At 36.6% G+C, this 17034-nt stretch overlaps 1 protein-coding gene across 2 annotated transcripts in view; it reads left to right on the top strand.

Annotated features, from left to right (window-relative positions):
- Nucleotides 1-17034, top strand: part of BAIAP2 (BAR/IMD domain containing adaptor protein 2) — a 169694-nt gene that overhangs the window by 48933 nt on the left and 103727 nt on the right. The window lies entirely within an intron of this gene.

Here is a 17034-nt window from a genome sequence, read left to right as displayed (position 1 = left end):
GACCCTTTTACTTTGCTCGTGGGATATGTTGCTATCATCACTAACTTACTAATGTACAAGCAATGTGGGAAAACTCCAGGAAACTGTCTTAGTGACTGTGGTTGAATGTGATGGAAGTGGAGAGATTGGCTTTTTGCCAAATGAGAATCTAACAGTTGGCAGAGAAACAAGATTGATTTCTCCCTCCCCTCCCCCCTTAAATAGCATATGTCCCTTTGGGCCATTTGGTAGTATGGCGACAAACGTGAGTTCATTAAATTAAGAAAATGTAGGACTTTGGGTCAAACCATTTAATAATAAAATTCTATGACCATAATATTATTTTTATAATAAGTTTGGCCTTTTATTAGTGAGGACTTTCAGGGTTAAAAGAATTGCTGATGTTTGTATTAAGTGCTATGGAAACCAGGTCCCTGTCTTTAGGAAGCTTCTATTCCTTTCAAGCAAGAGTCACCACAACAAAATTATAGTGCAAACAAACTTCAGTTTCTTGGAGGCAGTTATAACCTGTAATGACTTGATCCTTTAACAAAAAAAAAAAAAAAAAAAAGAAGAAGAAAAGGCAGGTCAGCGTAATTAACTAGACTTACCAGTTTATGTTTATACAGGTGTTTGAATATCAGCTCTGTGTCATGACTGTTAATTTTTACCCAGAGAGAAGTACTTTTATATTTACTGTTAAATTCAAACAAATGTGCATGCTGAATCTACACCTAGACCTCTTCTCCTTCCCATCCTTCAATAGGATGGCATTAGTAATTCCAGTAGCAGCATAAACACACCATAGAATGTTAGAATTGGAAGGAATTTTAAGTCATTTTGTCCAACTTCTACTTTTCTATGCATGAAGATACAAACTAAGGCCCAGAGAAGTTAATGAGATAATAATAATAATAATAACAATAATAATAATAATAATTACTGACTTTATCTAAGACTTTACATTGTTCCATCGTTACCACACTACTGTGAGCTCTAGGTATTGTTGCCTCTGTTTAGCTCACACAGCTTTAGTCAGTGGTCAGATTGGATTTAGGACTCAATGTTCTTTATCACACACTTTCTACCCTCAGGAAAACCTTAGAGACTTTGCGGGTTCAGTTCCAGTCTACCGCAGTGAAGCCAGTATTACAGTAAAGGGAGTCACATGAATTTCTTGGTTTCCCAGTGCATATAGAGTTATATTGAAACTATACTTTATGGGGCTCACTGGATTGAAAGCCAAGCCTGGGTTCAGATCTGGCCTCAGACACTTCCTAACTGTGTGACCTTGGGCAAGTCACTTAACCCCCATTGGCTAGCTGATACCACTCTTTTGCCCTGGAAACAATACATAGTATTGAATCTAAGGTGGAAGATAAGGGTTTTAAAAAAAGATCTTCTTGCTAAAAATGCTAACCATCATTTGAACCTTCAATAAGTGGTAATCTTTTTACTGGTAGAGAGTCTTGTCTCGATGTTGATGACTACTTGACTGATTAGGGTGGTGGTTGCTGAAGACTTGGGTGGTCGTGACAATTTCTGAAAATAAGATAATGAAGTTTTCTACATCAACTGACTCTCCTTTTCACTTGAACACTTAGGGGCCACTGTGGGGTTATTAATTGACATAATTTCAATATTGTTATATCTCTGAGAACAGGGAGGCCTGAGGAGAGAAAGAGGAATGGCCAATCGATGGAGCAGTCAGAACACACACAACCTTTATCAATTAAGTTTGCCATCTTATATGGGTGCAGTTCATGACACCCCAAAGCAAATATAATAGTAACATCAAAGATCACTGATGACAGATAACCGTAACAGAAATAGTAATAATGAAAAAGTTTGAAATATTTTGAGAATTACCAAAATATGGCACATACTATGTGGGCACATGCTGTTGGAAAAATGGCACCAATAGACTTGCTCAGTATAGGGCTTCCAAAAACTTTCAATTTGTAAAAAATACGGTATCTGTGAAGTGGAATAAAAGGAGCTGTGCCTGTATACCACTCTCATTTATATGAGGTAGAGCTTTCTTCTGTATAGTTTTCTTTTGGGAGGGAGGGAACATTGAAGAATTGAAGTGGTTTGGAGAAAGTGACTTTTCTACCACCTTGCTGGCCATGTGATGTGTAAGTTCTGCCCAGAATTTGGTGGTGGTTTGCAGAATATATCCTCAGAATAATTTTAGTGACATGACTGAGAGTGATGTGTTCATGCAGAAATGACATGAAATGAAATGTGAAGATTTGTTGAAATGACTTGCAAAAGGAGGAAATTTCACTGTAATAGCAGGACAGATTCCTGGGAATTCTGAAAAAGGACTGGTTTCTGGGAGACTTCTATGGAGTCTTCTTGTGTTTCCAAATGTTGCTTATTGACTTAATTTATCTGAATATGTTTTGAGATGTTCAGATGCTGATGAAGGTCACAATTCTTATCTATTGAATTCCATTGTTAGGAATAGCTTTGACAGAATGAACAGGTTTCAGCCCGGAAGCACTTCCATTTCCTAGTTTATTCTCCAGCAATTAATTTGGTCTGCCAGATTTTGTCTTATGAAAACCAGAGCTCTCAACTCTATTTTCCACTGACTTATTGTAGAGAAATAACAATTGCGTGTGTGTGTGTGTGTGTGTGTGTGTGTGTGTGTAGATGTATGCTTCCTTGGCTGTAAAATGGGAATTTACTTGACAATACTGCTAATTTATTGAGCCTCCCAAATAGACATCCTATGTATTATATGATCTTCTATACAGGCAAAGAATGGAAATGCTAAAATGAAAGAGGGATAGCCATAGTGGTATCAAGTTAGAGATTCTGTTAAATATATCAGCATCATAGAATTCAGTCGAAGATAGGACTCTGGGCAACACTGAGTTTCAGTCCCTTCACTTTACTGGATAATGAAATGTCCAAGATCATACAGGTAATAAGTGATATTTGAACCCAGTTCTTTTACTCCAAATCTAGTGTCCTTTCTACCATATCATGCTATTTCTTCCTGACATGGTACTATTCACTATAGTGAAGTGATGATAGTTCAGGATAGGCTTTCTAGGTTGAATTAGGGAATCGATTTACTCCTTCTTGGCTTGGAAGCAGAGTCATTTTTAGGTTACTAAGGTAACATCAAAGATTATGATACTTGCATTTCTGGGAGTTTGCTGAAGTACTGGTTGTTTTCTTGTCTCTAATCTGACTTATGTTTCTAGTTTTGTGTATTCATATGGAGTTTTGTTACTTGTTAATTTTTTTTAAGGTCATTTCTAAGATCAGGGAGGGGAAGTGACCAGGAGGCATTTTTGATTTTGCTGTGGTATTGACCCAGGTGATATTTCAAGATATTCAATCATGCAGACTGCACAGAATTGCAGTATTTGTATGAAACTGCCATAATGGCTTCCAAGAAGCTGTTATATTACTTGGTAAATTTACATTCTTACAGTAAGAACTTGATCATGTAAATGCATGGGAGGTGTATTATCACTGCAAAGGGAACTGTTAGCTCACACATGTGTGTACTCTTCTCCTTTCCCTCTCTCACATTTTTGGAAAAAAGAATTAGGAGAAGAAATTTTTGGTTTTGGAGGAGTGCTTAAGTTCCAGCCATTATTTGGCATCTTTTTGTCCTCATTAGACTTAATTTTTGGAGCTGAATAAGGTATGTATATGGTAATGTACTATTAACCTTCTCTTTTCCCCCAAGACTCTGTTCTGTCTCTTCTGCTACTTACAGATAAAATTCAAACTCAACCTCAGTAGATTACTTTGGTGTATCATCAGACTCCAACTCACCTTTTCACACTAGTATTCACCTTTACATATTTGAAACTCCATCCATATTGAACTGTCCCCTGATCTAGTCCTTTCCTCTTCTGTCTCTAAGCATTGATTCATCTTGTCTCTTGTTTTTGGAACAGACTTCCTCCCATGTTAAAATTGTTCCCTTCCTTAACAGCCCATTTCAGATGCCAGCTAACTCCATAAGGTTTCCCTGAAACTATCTTCTTGGTTACAGATAGTTCTTTTTCCAATAAATCTCTCATGACTCTCTGATTTCTTATAAACTTATCATAATTTCTATTATATTTATTCATGTACACTGGAGCATTACTCTTATTAGATTGTAAACCTCTTGAAGGCAGGCAGTGTGTTTGATTTCACCTTCTCTGTATCACCAAACTTTCTCCCCAATCCACCTCCAGTACCTTGCACTCAACTGAAGAAATGTTGATTGAATAAACCAAGAGCAGGTGATCTCTCTGGAGGTTACCCATTGCACTCATATTTAAGCTGTGGCTTGATAGGCCCCAGTAGTTTAGCAACCTATCAGTGGCAGATGGGTTGCTTGAGTAGACTTTTATCTTTTACTTTCTGAAGATATAACACTAAGATGATTGTACTCTTGCCCTCTTCTTTTTTTTAACTAAATTTAATTAAATGTAACTTTTTACAAGTTGAACTTATATATCTTTTTTTAAAAAATATTTTTCTATGTTTACAGGATTCATTTTCTTTCCTTCCCCCCTTCCTTCCCCCTGCTGGATCTAATAAGCACTTCCACTGTTTTGCCCTTTTCTTTAAGAAGCAGATAGTTCAGTTCATAAGTGTCATTTGGAAAGAACTATTTTATTAGAAGACCTCTCTGGTCCTAATTAGATTGTTCTTACTCCCTTATAATTTATTCAGATTTCTTAGATATATGTCTTGGGTTCTGTGAAATAATAAAGCCTCTGAACTAGATTATTTCAACTGTTTGTACCATACATGTAATGACATGCTGAGAAAAACTTCAGAGGGTGAAATCTTGCCATATCAAGATAAATTGCTTGGCTGGCTATATGATGAGCAGGAAAAATATCTCACACTCATGTGCTACTAGTCTTTTTGGTGAGCTTCCTTCCTCCAGGAAGTTTTGCTCTGGGAAATCTCCTTAACATCAGATCTATATGGGGGTTTCAGATGTGTGCATTTCAGGAGTAGTCCTGCCTGGTTATTTTTACAAGGGTGTGTTGATGAACATCTGGAAAGTTCCCATTCTTTTTTTTCCCTCAGTGTCATGAAATTTTTTTCCCTGGAGGTTAAATTTCCCATCAAGCGCCTCACTGCTCTCACTCGGCATTTGCAATGAAACCCACTCCTTTCAGATAGCTTGCATTTTATTAGGTGTGACAGGTTAGGACTATAGCTGGCTAGTTTTTTCTCACATTGACTTGGTGTGCAGCTCCAGTGATGATTATAGGAAATTTCTGTGCTGCGCTCTGACAACTTTTCAACTTCTCTTTCAGTTGCCTTTATTGACCTAAGGGATGAGACAAGAAATTTATCCCAAATCTGGTTCCCTAGGCATTTTTAGTAATCTCTGAAAGTAAAGGAAATTATTGTAGAAATAATGTTGATGTTTACCTGAACCATCACCTGTGGCCTCCTCAGGATTCAGTTCCTCTTAGATTGGAGAAAACATCAGTGCTTTGCTTGTTGCTTGTCTGAAAGGGAATCTTTCTAGGACTCCCAGAAAATGTTAACTAAGCCTGATATATAATCATATATTTATTTCATTTACTTACTTACTTTGTAGATGGAACCACAGAATGACACTGAATCCTTCTTCCCCTTTTTCACAAGGAAAGACTGAAAGGGAGAGAGTGAAGGAGGGAGGTGGAGAAAGAGAGAGAGACAGAGTCAGAGGGACAGAGGGAGAGAGAGAACAGAGAGAGAGAGAGAGACAGAGAGAGAGTTTTGTGTAGTTGAAATAGGTTTCAAATCCTACCTCTCACAGAACCTTTTTCATAGATTATCTCATTTGAACACAATAAAAACCCTGTGAACTGGATCTTGCAGATATTACCCCCATTTAATAGGTGAAGAAACTTTTATCTTGGGCTAGGTGATTGATAAAAGATCCCACAGATAATAAATATCAAAGATGGGGTTCAAATGAAGATCTTCCTAACTCTAGTTCTGAACTCTATCAGAAGCTTAGAGCAGTATGGACACTATTGATGCTTTTAAATAAGAAAATGAGAAGTGGCTGTCTTTTTGACCATTTTCTCCATTTGGGGGCTAGGGGTGTTGGAAAGCTGATTTCTACAGCTGCTTTGATGTTTTGATAGGGCAAGGTCCAGAATGATGCTGGGCCTTTAGAGGAATGACTTCATTTGGGTGTGTTTGTGCCTCAGATGAAGTGTCTTCTCTTCCAAATTACTTTCATGCACCCCATAAATATTTCTGGGGCCCAGTTAGTAGGAAATAGCTACACATGGACCTCTGACATATAAACATTTCTTTCTTGATTTATTTATTCATGTCTACCTATGAAAATTCAGACTTTGTGGAGCTCATAGTAATAATGAGTATTTTTAGAGTACAGTAGGCCCTTGATCATTCATTTTCCATGCTTTTGTCAAGGAGTTCAGCACTTCCTAGATGTGTGACCCGGGATAAGTCTTTTAACCCAGTTGCCTAGCCCTTATTGCTCTTCTGTCTTAGAAGTGATCTTAGTAAGGATTAAAAAAAACTAACTAGTCTGACTTCAGTTTCTTCTCTTTCCAGTCTTGAACCTATACTTAACCATTTTAAGTCTATGCTGCCTCTGCTCTTGAATCTTTCACTTTCTTGTCCTATCATTGCTCATTTCTTGCCAAACCTCAGCCAGGGATTACTCCCACCATCTGTGTCCTCTGATCCCACTCACAGGCTGCTGAACAGAGCCGAACCAAGCTGACTGGGTACATTATAAATTCTTGTTATCCAACTTCAACTGAGCCTGCACTGAAGCAAATCAGTCTTGTTATTTTCTCCCTAATTGATTCCCTATCTCATTCCCTACAGAAGCTATTCTAGAATTCTTCTTCCTTCTTCAAACTTCCCACACCTTCCTTTCTCCCCTCACATATGAGGAACTTTTTATTTGAGAGAAAATTGAGTTAGTCAGTCAACAAAGATTTATTAAGCATTTCCTTTTGCCCAGATACTGTGCTAAGGGCTGGGAAAAATGTGAAAGCATAATGCTTACCTTCAAGGAGCATTCATTTAAATGGAGGTTGAGGGAGATAACATGTAAATAACTAGGAACCTATAAGCTGTAGAAAAAGTAGATTATCAAGATAACCCAAAAAGGGAGGCATTAGCCATCTGGAGAGACTAATAAAGTCTTCCTGTACAAGGTGAGGTTTGAGGTAAGTTTTGAAGGAAGTCATGGAAGCCAAGAGAGGTGGAGGGGAGAGGGAAGAGCCTTCCAGGCTTGGAGGACAGATATGAGATGTCATAGCTGAGGAACAATAGACCAATATAGCTGGATCACCGAGGAAGGAAGGATCAGTTTATGAAGAACTTTAAATGACAAATAGAACACTTTTTACTTGATCTTGGAGGAAATAGGAGCCATTGAAGCTCATTGAGCAGCAGAGTGACATGACAGACTTTTGTAAAAATCATGTTGACAGCTGAATGTAGGATGTTGAGGAAGAGACATGTAAACTCAACTCCCTCCTCTGCCATCGTCTCCATCCAATTACATTCTTCAATCATACCTCCTCCTCTCTTTCCTGCTCTCTGTCTTTGTTATTCTTTCTTCCTCTTTCTGTCTCTTCCATCTTTCAAAAAATCTTCACTAAGCTCTTCAAGCTATCATCCTTATTTCTCTTCCCTTTTTTAGCTAAACTCCTAGAAAAAAAAAGCTATGTGTACTTGAAGCCACCACATCCTCTTCTCCCTCCTCAGCCTTTGGCAGTCTGGCTTTAAGCCTCATCACTCAACCGAATTTCATTGCTTTCTCCAAAGTTACCAATAATTTCTTTAATTGCCTAGTCAGATAGTCTTTTCAGACCTCATCCTTCTTGAGCTGCATTGAACACTGCTAACCACTCTTTTCTAATAGGTACTCTTTCTTTTTTAGGTTTCTTTGACACTATTCCCTTCTGGTTCTCACCTTGCCTGACTATTTCTCTGTCTCCTTTTTTTATTCATCATTTATATCACATATTCTAACTGTGGGTGTTCCATAAAGCTCTCCTCTTTTAGGCCCCTTTCTTTATTTACTCCATTAGTAAATTCATCAGCTTTAGCCGGTTTTACTGTCACCCAGCGAGATGGCATACTTAGTGAATGGATACCAGACCCAGAATCAGGAAGACTCATCTTCCTCAGTTAAAATCTGGCCATAGGTACATACTAGCTGTGCAATCCTAGGCAAGTCCCTTAACCCTGTTTGACTCAGTTTCCTCATATGAATGATGAGCTGGAGAGGGAGCAGCTAGGTTCAATGGATTGAGAGCCAGGCCTAGAAATGGGAGGTCCTGGATTAAAATTTGGCCCCACACAGTTCCTAGCTGTGTGACCCTGGGCAAGTCACTTAACCCCATTGCTTAGCCCTTTCCACTCTTCTGCCTTGAATATAGTACACAGTATAGATTCTAAGACAAAAGGTAAGTATTTTTAAAAAATGAGTTAGAGAGGGAAATGGCAAACTATTCCAGTATCTCTGCCAAGAAAACTCCAAATGGAGTCACAAAAAGTTGGACATGACTGAAATTACTAAACAACATAATAGTGACTCTCAGATCAATATATCCAGCCCTAGTTTCAGTTCTACATCACTAATGTCTGTTAGCCAGTTTATACTGGATATCCTGGAGACATATTGGACTCACCATGTCCAAAAATGAACTCAAACTTTCTCCCAAACTTTCCCTTCTTTCAAAGTTCCTTATTACCATTGTAGGAACCACTATTCTTCATGACTCCCAGGTTTATAATGTTAGCATTATTCTTAGCTCCTTACTTTCCTTTATCCCTTTACATCAGGTAGTTTCCAAATCTTGTTCTACCTACATAAAAAAATCTCGCATCTGACCTACTTTTCCATCTTTGCAGTTTCCACCTTAGTTTAGGCTGTCATCACCTCTCACCTATATTATTGCAACAGCCTCCTACTACTTGGTCTCAATGCCTCAACTCTTCTTACTCAAGTTGATCTTACAGAGTGCTGCCAAAGTAATTTTCCTCAAACCCTTGACTCCTCTGCTCAATTCCAGTGGCTTCCTATTACTCTTAGGCTAAAACAGAAACTTTGTTTAGGTTTTTTTTTTTTAATTTAAATTTAATATGGCCCCTGTAGAGGGCAGAAAAAGATTTCAGGAGCGGTGTGGAAATGTTTCCAGAGTAAGAAAAGTTTTATTTTCTCCCCATGATACTTTATTTGGTTTTATAACATCATGTTGTATCTAGGACCTTAAATAAAATAAATAAGAAGAAATTTCCACTTGAAAAAGCTTGTTTGTTCAAGTGAGCAACAAAGTTTTGAATATTCCTTGGAGATATATTCTTATTCTGTATTACATGACACAACCTGATGGATTATAAACTGCCTCAAAATCCAAGTTTCAGGCAAAAGTAATACTTTATTGTAGAATAAGAAAAATTACAAAGGAAAAAACGGAATAATCAAGGTATTGAGAATATTGATTTTTGAGGTAGGGATGTGTATCCACCACTTCTAGTTCAGGGATCAATGGGAAAGAGACATGGGTCTTTAGTGGTAGCTTAAAGTAATTTATAGTTCTTTGTTGCCTGGCCCCAACTATCTTTCTGGTCTAATTTGACATTACTCTTCCTTCTTCCCCCTCTCCCCAACCCCACTTCTCATGAAGGCAGGGATCAGGGGAGAAAGCAAGAGGCTTCTGATATGTGAGTTAGCATGCTTCTTCATTCTTCTTGCTTAGTTTAAAATATCTTAAAATGCTTTTAGCCCTCAAGATAGGAGCAAGGAATAAAGTGTGGAGGAATAGGGTGCTTCAGAAATATTGTCCTGAGCCTTTGGTAAAAATGCTTATGCAGGAGATCCGATTTTAAAATCAGGTTCTCATTTCTACCTTTGATTTTGGTTATCCTCCTCTCTGGAAAAAGAAACTAATTTTTTTCCTCTTAAGTCTGAATAACAGGTTATATTAAATTAGAAAAATTCAGAGAAAGCAATATTTTCAGGGCCTTAATTTCAGATACCTATATGCCAGCAAATCTAATCCAGTCATTTGCTTTTGCTGGGGGGTTAAAATATTTCTGGACTCTGTACCAAATTTCCCTTCCTCAAAATGGGACAGTTGCTCCATTGGTTATGTTAAGTTTATAGCCTGATGATCTGGTAATGAAAGTACTTGATAGCACATTATGCTATCGTTGTTATCAGAATAACCATGAATCCAGGACATAAGGATCCCTCTTGGCTTCCATAACTCTTTTGGATTGGTGCCAAACCATCCAAGTCTTGTTGTGTGTTCTATGAATTTGAGCAAAAAGGTACTCAAAAATGTTTGTTGAATGAACAATTCTGCAATTTTTTCCACTTCATTTTAGTCCAAAGAAACCCTTTTGCTGCCGGTTGTAATTTACTTTGTACTGATGTAATATATCCTTATTCCTTCCCAGGAGAATGTAAGCTCTTTTGATAGGATCTGTTGCATTTTTGTCTGTCTTTTTGTCTCACCACTTGGCACATAGTAGGCTTTTAATAAATGCTTGTCAAATTGAGTCCTATACTTTCCTAGATGTCATGTATACTTTGAGCTTAACACTTCCAATCCATTGAAGTTGTTGTTACAAATCAGCACATTTCACACCATTCCATAGCATGAGGAAAGAAAGCCTGGACCCTAGTGAAAAAAAGTATAAGAATGAGAGAGAAAATTCTGAGGTGCTGATTTATAGAGTCATAGAGCAGGAAAATCATCTAGTCCTTCTAGTCCAGCTCCATCATTTTACAGATATGAAACTGTAGTTCAGAGATAGAAAATGACTATATAAAATGGTCACACATCTCTTTAGATAGAAGGACCAGGCCTAAAACCCAGGTTTCCTGAATCTCAGTCTAGTGCTATTTCCACCATAAAAACACTGCCACTCTTGAATTAGGGATTTCTAGCTTTCAATAATATTTTTGTTATAATAATTGTCAACAACATAAATACTTTAGTATATAAAGAAGATAAAAAAAGAAGATTGTATGCAAAACAATGAATTTCTGTTACAAAGCAGTTTTAAAGTATATATTAAATTTAACATGCCCTGTTTGTTTGGGTTCCCTTCTGCATGTCTTTTTTGCTTTCTCCTGTGGGCTTTTTAATGTTTTATTGATGTTCTTTTATTTATTTTTATACCCTAATCACAACCCACTGAAAATGCCTACCATCCTTCATCTCTAAATAGAAGCCTTCTCTTATAAAAAATAAGTATGTTCAAGGAAAACAATTTAGCACATTGGCCACATCCGAAAATAAATGTTTTATTCTGCACCTCTAGTCTATATAGTAGACTATCTTCTTTGATAGATGTCTTCTTTGACAAGAGATAGATGATATCTATCATTGATTTCCTGAAGTCATGTTCAGAAACTCCATTGATCAAAGTTGAGTAACGGCCTTTCCATGTTGTTTCCCTTTACATTATTGTGGTCATTGTTCTGGTTTTCCTCATTTCACTCTGTAGTAGTTTTTGCAAGTCTTTTTAGGTTTCTCTGAACTTGGCATTTTCACCTTCTGTTCCCTTCATATATCTCAATTATTAAGCTATTCCTAATTGGTGGGAACTCCCTTTGTGGAGCACAAAAAGTGCTGCTACTCTGTATGCATATGTTCCCTTTCTTCTGTCTTTGACCTCTTTTAGAGTATGTGCCATTGAGTAGTAGTAATTCCAGGTCAAAGGATGTGCAGTTTACAGTTTAGTTACTTTTTGTATAATCCTGAATTGCTTTCCTGAATGATTAGACCAATTTACAGCTCTACCCATAGGGAATTAATATACCTTTTCTTTCACAGACCCTTCAGCAACTACTATTTTAATCTTTTGTAATCTTTGCTAACACACAGTGGATGTTCAGTGGAATTCCAAAGTTGTTTTCATTTCTATTTTTATTAGTAGTTTAGAGTATTTTTTTCATAAAGTTGTTGGTAGCTTGCATTTCTTCATTTGAAATCTGCTTGTTTGTATTTAGCCACTTACCTGTGGATAAAGTATATCTTGTTCTTATATATTTGAATGGCAGATGTGTATCAGAGAAATGTTGCCATAAATGTTTTCCTGGTTAGCGGTTTAATTCAGATTGCATTGATTTTTTTTTTAAACTCTTACCTTCCATCTTGGAGTCAATACTGTGTATTGGCTCCAAGCCAGAAGAGTGGTAAGGGTAGGCAATGGGGGTCAAGTGACTTGCCCAGGGTCACACAACTAGGAAGTGTCTGAGGCCAGATTTGAACCTAGGACCTCCCGTCTCTAGGCCTGGCTCTCAATCCATTGAGCTACCCAGCTGCCCCTTGCATTGATTTTTATTTTGAGAAGCTTTTCAATTTTATCTCATTAAAATTGTCCGTTTTGTCTTCTTTGATAACCAAGAATTCTCCCTTTATCCACAGTTATGAAAAGTATCTCTTTCTAAGCTCTTTTATTCTTTTTCTTAATATGAACTTTTATTTTTAGACCATGCATCTGTTTGTAGTTTGGGTGTAGTGTATGGTATAACATGTTGATTTAAACCTCACATCTGCCAGACTGCTTTCCAGTTTTCCCAGTTTAGTATTTATTGTGACTATTTTTTACTTATCATTTAATGATTTTTTTTTAGTTGCATGCCCAATTCTTTGATCTGTTCTTTTTTCTCTTTTGTTGATGAATGTGTGTGTGTAGATGTATATTTTCTTTAAAAAAAAAACAACAAAAAAAACCCTCTTCTACCACACCAATCCAACTATCAAATTTGGAAATAGGCCCTGAACAAGGACACATGTTACAACCAGTGGAAATGCGCGTCGGCCATGGGTGGGGGGATTGCGGGGGGTGAAGGGGAAAGTAGGGGCATGAAGCATGTAAACATGTTAAAAATGAATATTAAAAATGTTTTAAAAAAATTAAAAAAGCATATTGAAAAAAACCCTCTTACCTTCTGTCTTAGAATTGATACTGAGTATCATTTCTAAGGTAGAAGAGTAGGTAAGGGCTAGGAAATTGGGATTAAATGACTTTCTCGAGGTCACATAGCTAGGAAGTATCTGAGGTCAGGTTTAAACCCAGGTCCTTATTGACTCTAGGTCTGGCTCTCTACTCTGCTATCCAGCTACTCCAGAAAATGTACATTTTACCCAAGGATTACTTTGACTGCATTTCAAAAGTTTTGAAATGTTGATTCTTTGTAATTTTCTTTGATAAAAATATTTTTGTTTAAATTCTTTTTTAACCCACTTATTCCCTGGGATTATGTTATTCATAATATAATAGTCTATTTAAATTTTGATCCTTTAAAAATTCTTCTTGTTGATAATACTTTTTATTGCCTGGTGTTTAGTAAAGTATATTTATACATTTTTTGATTTGTTTTTGAGTTTTTATGTCTTAGTACATGGTCAGTTTTTTAAAAATACTGAATGTTGCTGAGAAATTTGTATATTGTCCATTCATTAATCACCAGAGGCCTATCAAATATCATTTTCCCAAAATTCTATTCAGGTCCTTAACAATTTTTTTAGTTTATTTGCTAGATTTCTGTAGGTGTAGAAGTGGCACATTAAAATAGCTGCTAGGTATTGGTTTTCTTTCTATTTCTTTTTGTGGTTCAATTTGCTTTTCCATTAAGTCAAGGAATGGCAAACTACAGAGATTAGGCCAAATTCAGTTTGCCAGCAAGCTAATGATGGTATTTACAATTAAGTACTTAAATACAAATGCATGTATATTTATGATATTTCATCATATATTATGCCCATATAATGTAGTATAATCATATTTCCTGGATTATTTTGACATATTTATTTTTACTGTTGCCATGTCTGAGATCATAGTTGTCACCTCTACTTTTTCAAAAGCACCTATTCATAGATTCTATTCTAGCCCCTCATTTTACCTACTTTTGTGCAAATATGTGTCTCAAATGTGTTCTTGTAAACAACATATTATTGGATTCTGCTTTCTCATTGATTCTGCTAACCTTCCTTCTTTTAAGATATGTGTTCATTACATTCACAGTTATGAGAGATGTATTTTTCTTTCATCATATCCTGTCCTCTTTTTGATCTTTCATCTCTTTCTTTACAAAGGAAAAGATGGTAAGAAAGAAAGAGAAAGGGATCAACACTAGTAATCTCTTCATTGGAATAATCTTTCCCATTTTCTTCTTCAACCCCCAAACTGCTAGTGCCTTCCTTTTGAGATTACCTTCAGTTTATTCCATCTGCATCTTTGCTATCTTTCTCATTAGACCAAACTTTTTGAGGATAACTGTATTTTTGCCTTTGTATTTCCAGCAACTCACAACACAATTTGATGAATGCTTGTTGATTGACTGACTGGTATTATCCACCTTTCTTCCCTTCCTCCTATCTGTCAGCCCAGTCATGATCCCTGGTTCTTAGCCCTCTGGGGTTGAAAGTTTTTTGTTTCTCTTTTTTAATGACTATTCCCTTATCATCTTTCCCCTACCACTTAAAAATCCCTCTTTCCCCTTCTCAGTCCTCACACATTTATTTTATTATATTTGCACATAGAACATTCTGTGCATATTTATATATGTGTTTCAGTCTTGATTAGCTATTCTGTAGTCAATAGGCATCTATTTTATTTCCTGTTTCTAGTCCAATTTAGATTGAGTGAGGTTCATGAAAAGTCCGTTTCTTCAGTCCTTACCCCTTCCTCTTGTTTCAAAGGTCCCTCCACTTTGTGTTAATGTAAGTTATTTCTTTTCTCTCATTTCTTCCCATGTGTATTAATTTTTCTGCTTTGTTTTCTCCTTTTAAAGCAAATAAAACAGAACAAAACTTACCTAGACTCTTTAGTTGTCTTTATTTGCTTCATCTTTGGACTTTGAATATAGTGGGATTTTAAAAAGACAATGTTGTCTTATCTTTCTATTAGGATATAAGCCCACAACCATCATTTAACCCCTTCTAATTGATCATGTGGATTTATTGTCCTGGGTGTCTCTCATCTCTTTGTACTTAAAAAGATTCTACTCATCTCTATTTTTTCTTTTTTATAATAGTACTATAAATTTTCCCCATTGGGATTACCTTTATTTTTTGAGGAAGTTATTCTTAGTTGCACACCTTTTATTTTGCCTTTTGGTATAGAATGTAAGCTCTCTGAGGGCAAGAACTTTTTCATTTTTGCCTTTGTGTCTATTCTCACATCATAGCACAGGGCCTGATACATAATATGTATTTAATAGTGATTGATCTCCATCCAAAGTATGGTTTTAATGGCCCCCATTAGTTCAGTCACAGTGAATTGAATAATATCTACCCTGGAGTAGAATTTCTTCTTTTTCTCAATGTGTTGCTAATAAATAGACCCAATATTGCTTGCTTAGTTGAATAGCCTTTTTCAGTTAACTTATTTTTCATCTATCTTGGTTCTGTTTAGGGCTGGCACCTGTTTTCCAGCGTTGCTGTGTGCATGCTAATCTCTGGAGGTTCTCTTGTTTTATTTTTCTTTGAAGGATGCTGCTTATAATAGCTTAATGCCAGCAGACCACTTTTCTGTAATCAGAAAACATGTATGTACTTGCTGAGCATGCTTGGGTCTGTAGTATAACAACTTTTCTTCCACCAATGCTTGGTCCCTTGGTACCTGGATAAGAAGAGTGGTAGGAACTCTACTCTTTGCTATATTCTTATATTAGGGGAAACAAGAAGGTTCAGAAAAAGGTGGGAATTAAATTCCCCCATGTTGTGTTTGCATCCGAGGCCAGATTTTGGTCACTGAATCATTTGACTAAGGTGTGTCCTAAAAAGCCTCCCTTAGTTTTTGGCTTAGTTGTCTTTGGCACCTTTCCATACCTTGTTACCTAGACAGAAGAAACAGGCAAACATTCCAATTCCTACCTTTTGGGAACTTGTCCTGTAGGATTCGAGTTTCTCATTCCCATTCCCATTCCTTAGAGACTTTTTTTGAGTGTTTTCCCAAATCACTTGGCTCTCATAAATCCAAACCAAACCTCTGTGACAACCTTTATGTTTGGTTTCTCTGTGTTTTTGTGGCCTGAATGTCTAACATAACAGGCACCTTTGGCTATTCATCCCACAAAGGATTCCTTGAAGAATTGTTTTGGGATGATTAGTTTCAAAATAAGATTTGAAAAAGAGAAATGTTTGTTGAAGTTAGTGATTTCAAATTCAATTCCATAATTTTCTGGCAGTTATATTTTTGGCCAAGTGTGCTCTTTATGTGATTGGAATTGGAAGGACTCATTTTACCTTTGTAGTTTAGGAGACTTATCCCAGATACTCCGATGTGTTGTCCTTTGTACAGTCTTCAGTCCAAGTAGAGTTCTAATCTTAATAGCTGCTTTTGAACCCAAAGCAGAAGTAGTTCAACTAAACTTAAAAAACAACAACAAAAAAAAAAACCTAACACTCCTGAAAATGGCAGCAGGAAAGCTATGGTAAGAATGATGTAGAAGGGGCTACACGAGACTTCATGATTGTAATTGGTTTAGGACTCTGAACATATTGGCAAAATTCCTTTATAACCAATTACTATGTGGTCAGGGCTCATTTACTTTCTGGAAAAAATATTTGATTAGCAAATCTGTCCTTTTGACACATTCCCCCTGATACAGAGTACTCTCTCCATTGATCTCTTTGTTGCCAAATCCAAGAACCTTCCTTTTCTTCCACCTCTTTGTAGCCTTTAATATTATTTATTGCCTTCTCCTTCTTGACACTCTTTTCTCTAGGTTTGCAGAGGATACCACTCTCTCCTGATTCTTCTATTATCTAACCATTCAGTCCCATTGCCTTACTTGCCTCCTCATCCAGTTTATGCCCTCTAACCATAAGTATCCCTTAGAGCTCTCTTGGGCCCTCTTCTCTTCTCCCTCTATTCTACTTGGTGATTTCATCAACTCCCATGGATTCAATAATTTATCTATGCTGATGTTTCTTTTCTTTTCTTTTCTTTTCTTTTCTTTTCTTTTCTTTTCTTTTCTTTTCTTTTCTTTTCTTTTCTTTTCTTTTCTTTTCTTTCCTTTCCTTTCCTTTCCTTTCCTTTCCTTTCCTTTCCTTTCCT

Source organism: Gracilinanus agilis, chromosome 4 (genome assembly GCF_016433145.1).
Source record: "Gracilinanus agilis isolate LMUSP501 chromosome 4, AgileGrace, whole genome shotgun sequence".
Classification (NCBI taxonomy): domain Eukaryota; kingdom Metazoa; phylum Chordata; class Mammalia; order Didelphimorphia; family Didelphidae; genus Gracilinanus; species Gracilinanus agilis.
This window is presented reverse-complemented; position numbering and strand designations above follow the sequence as displayed.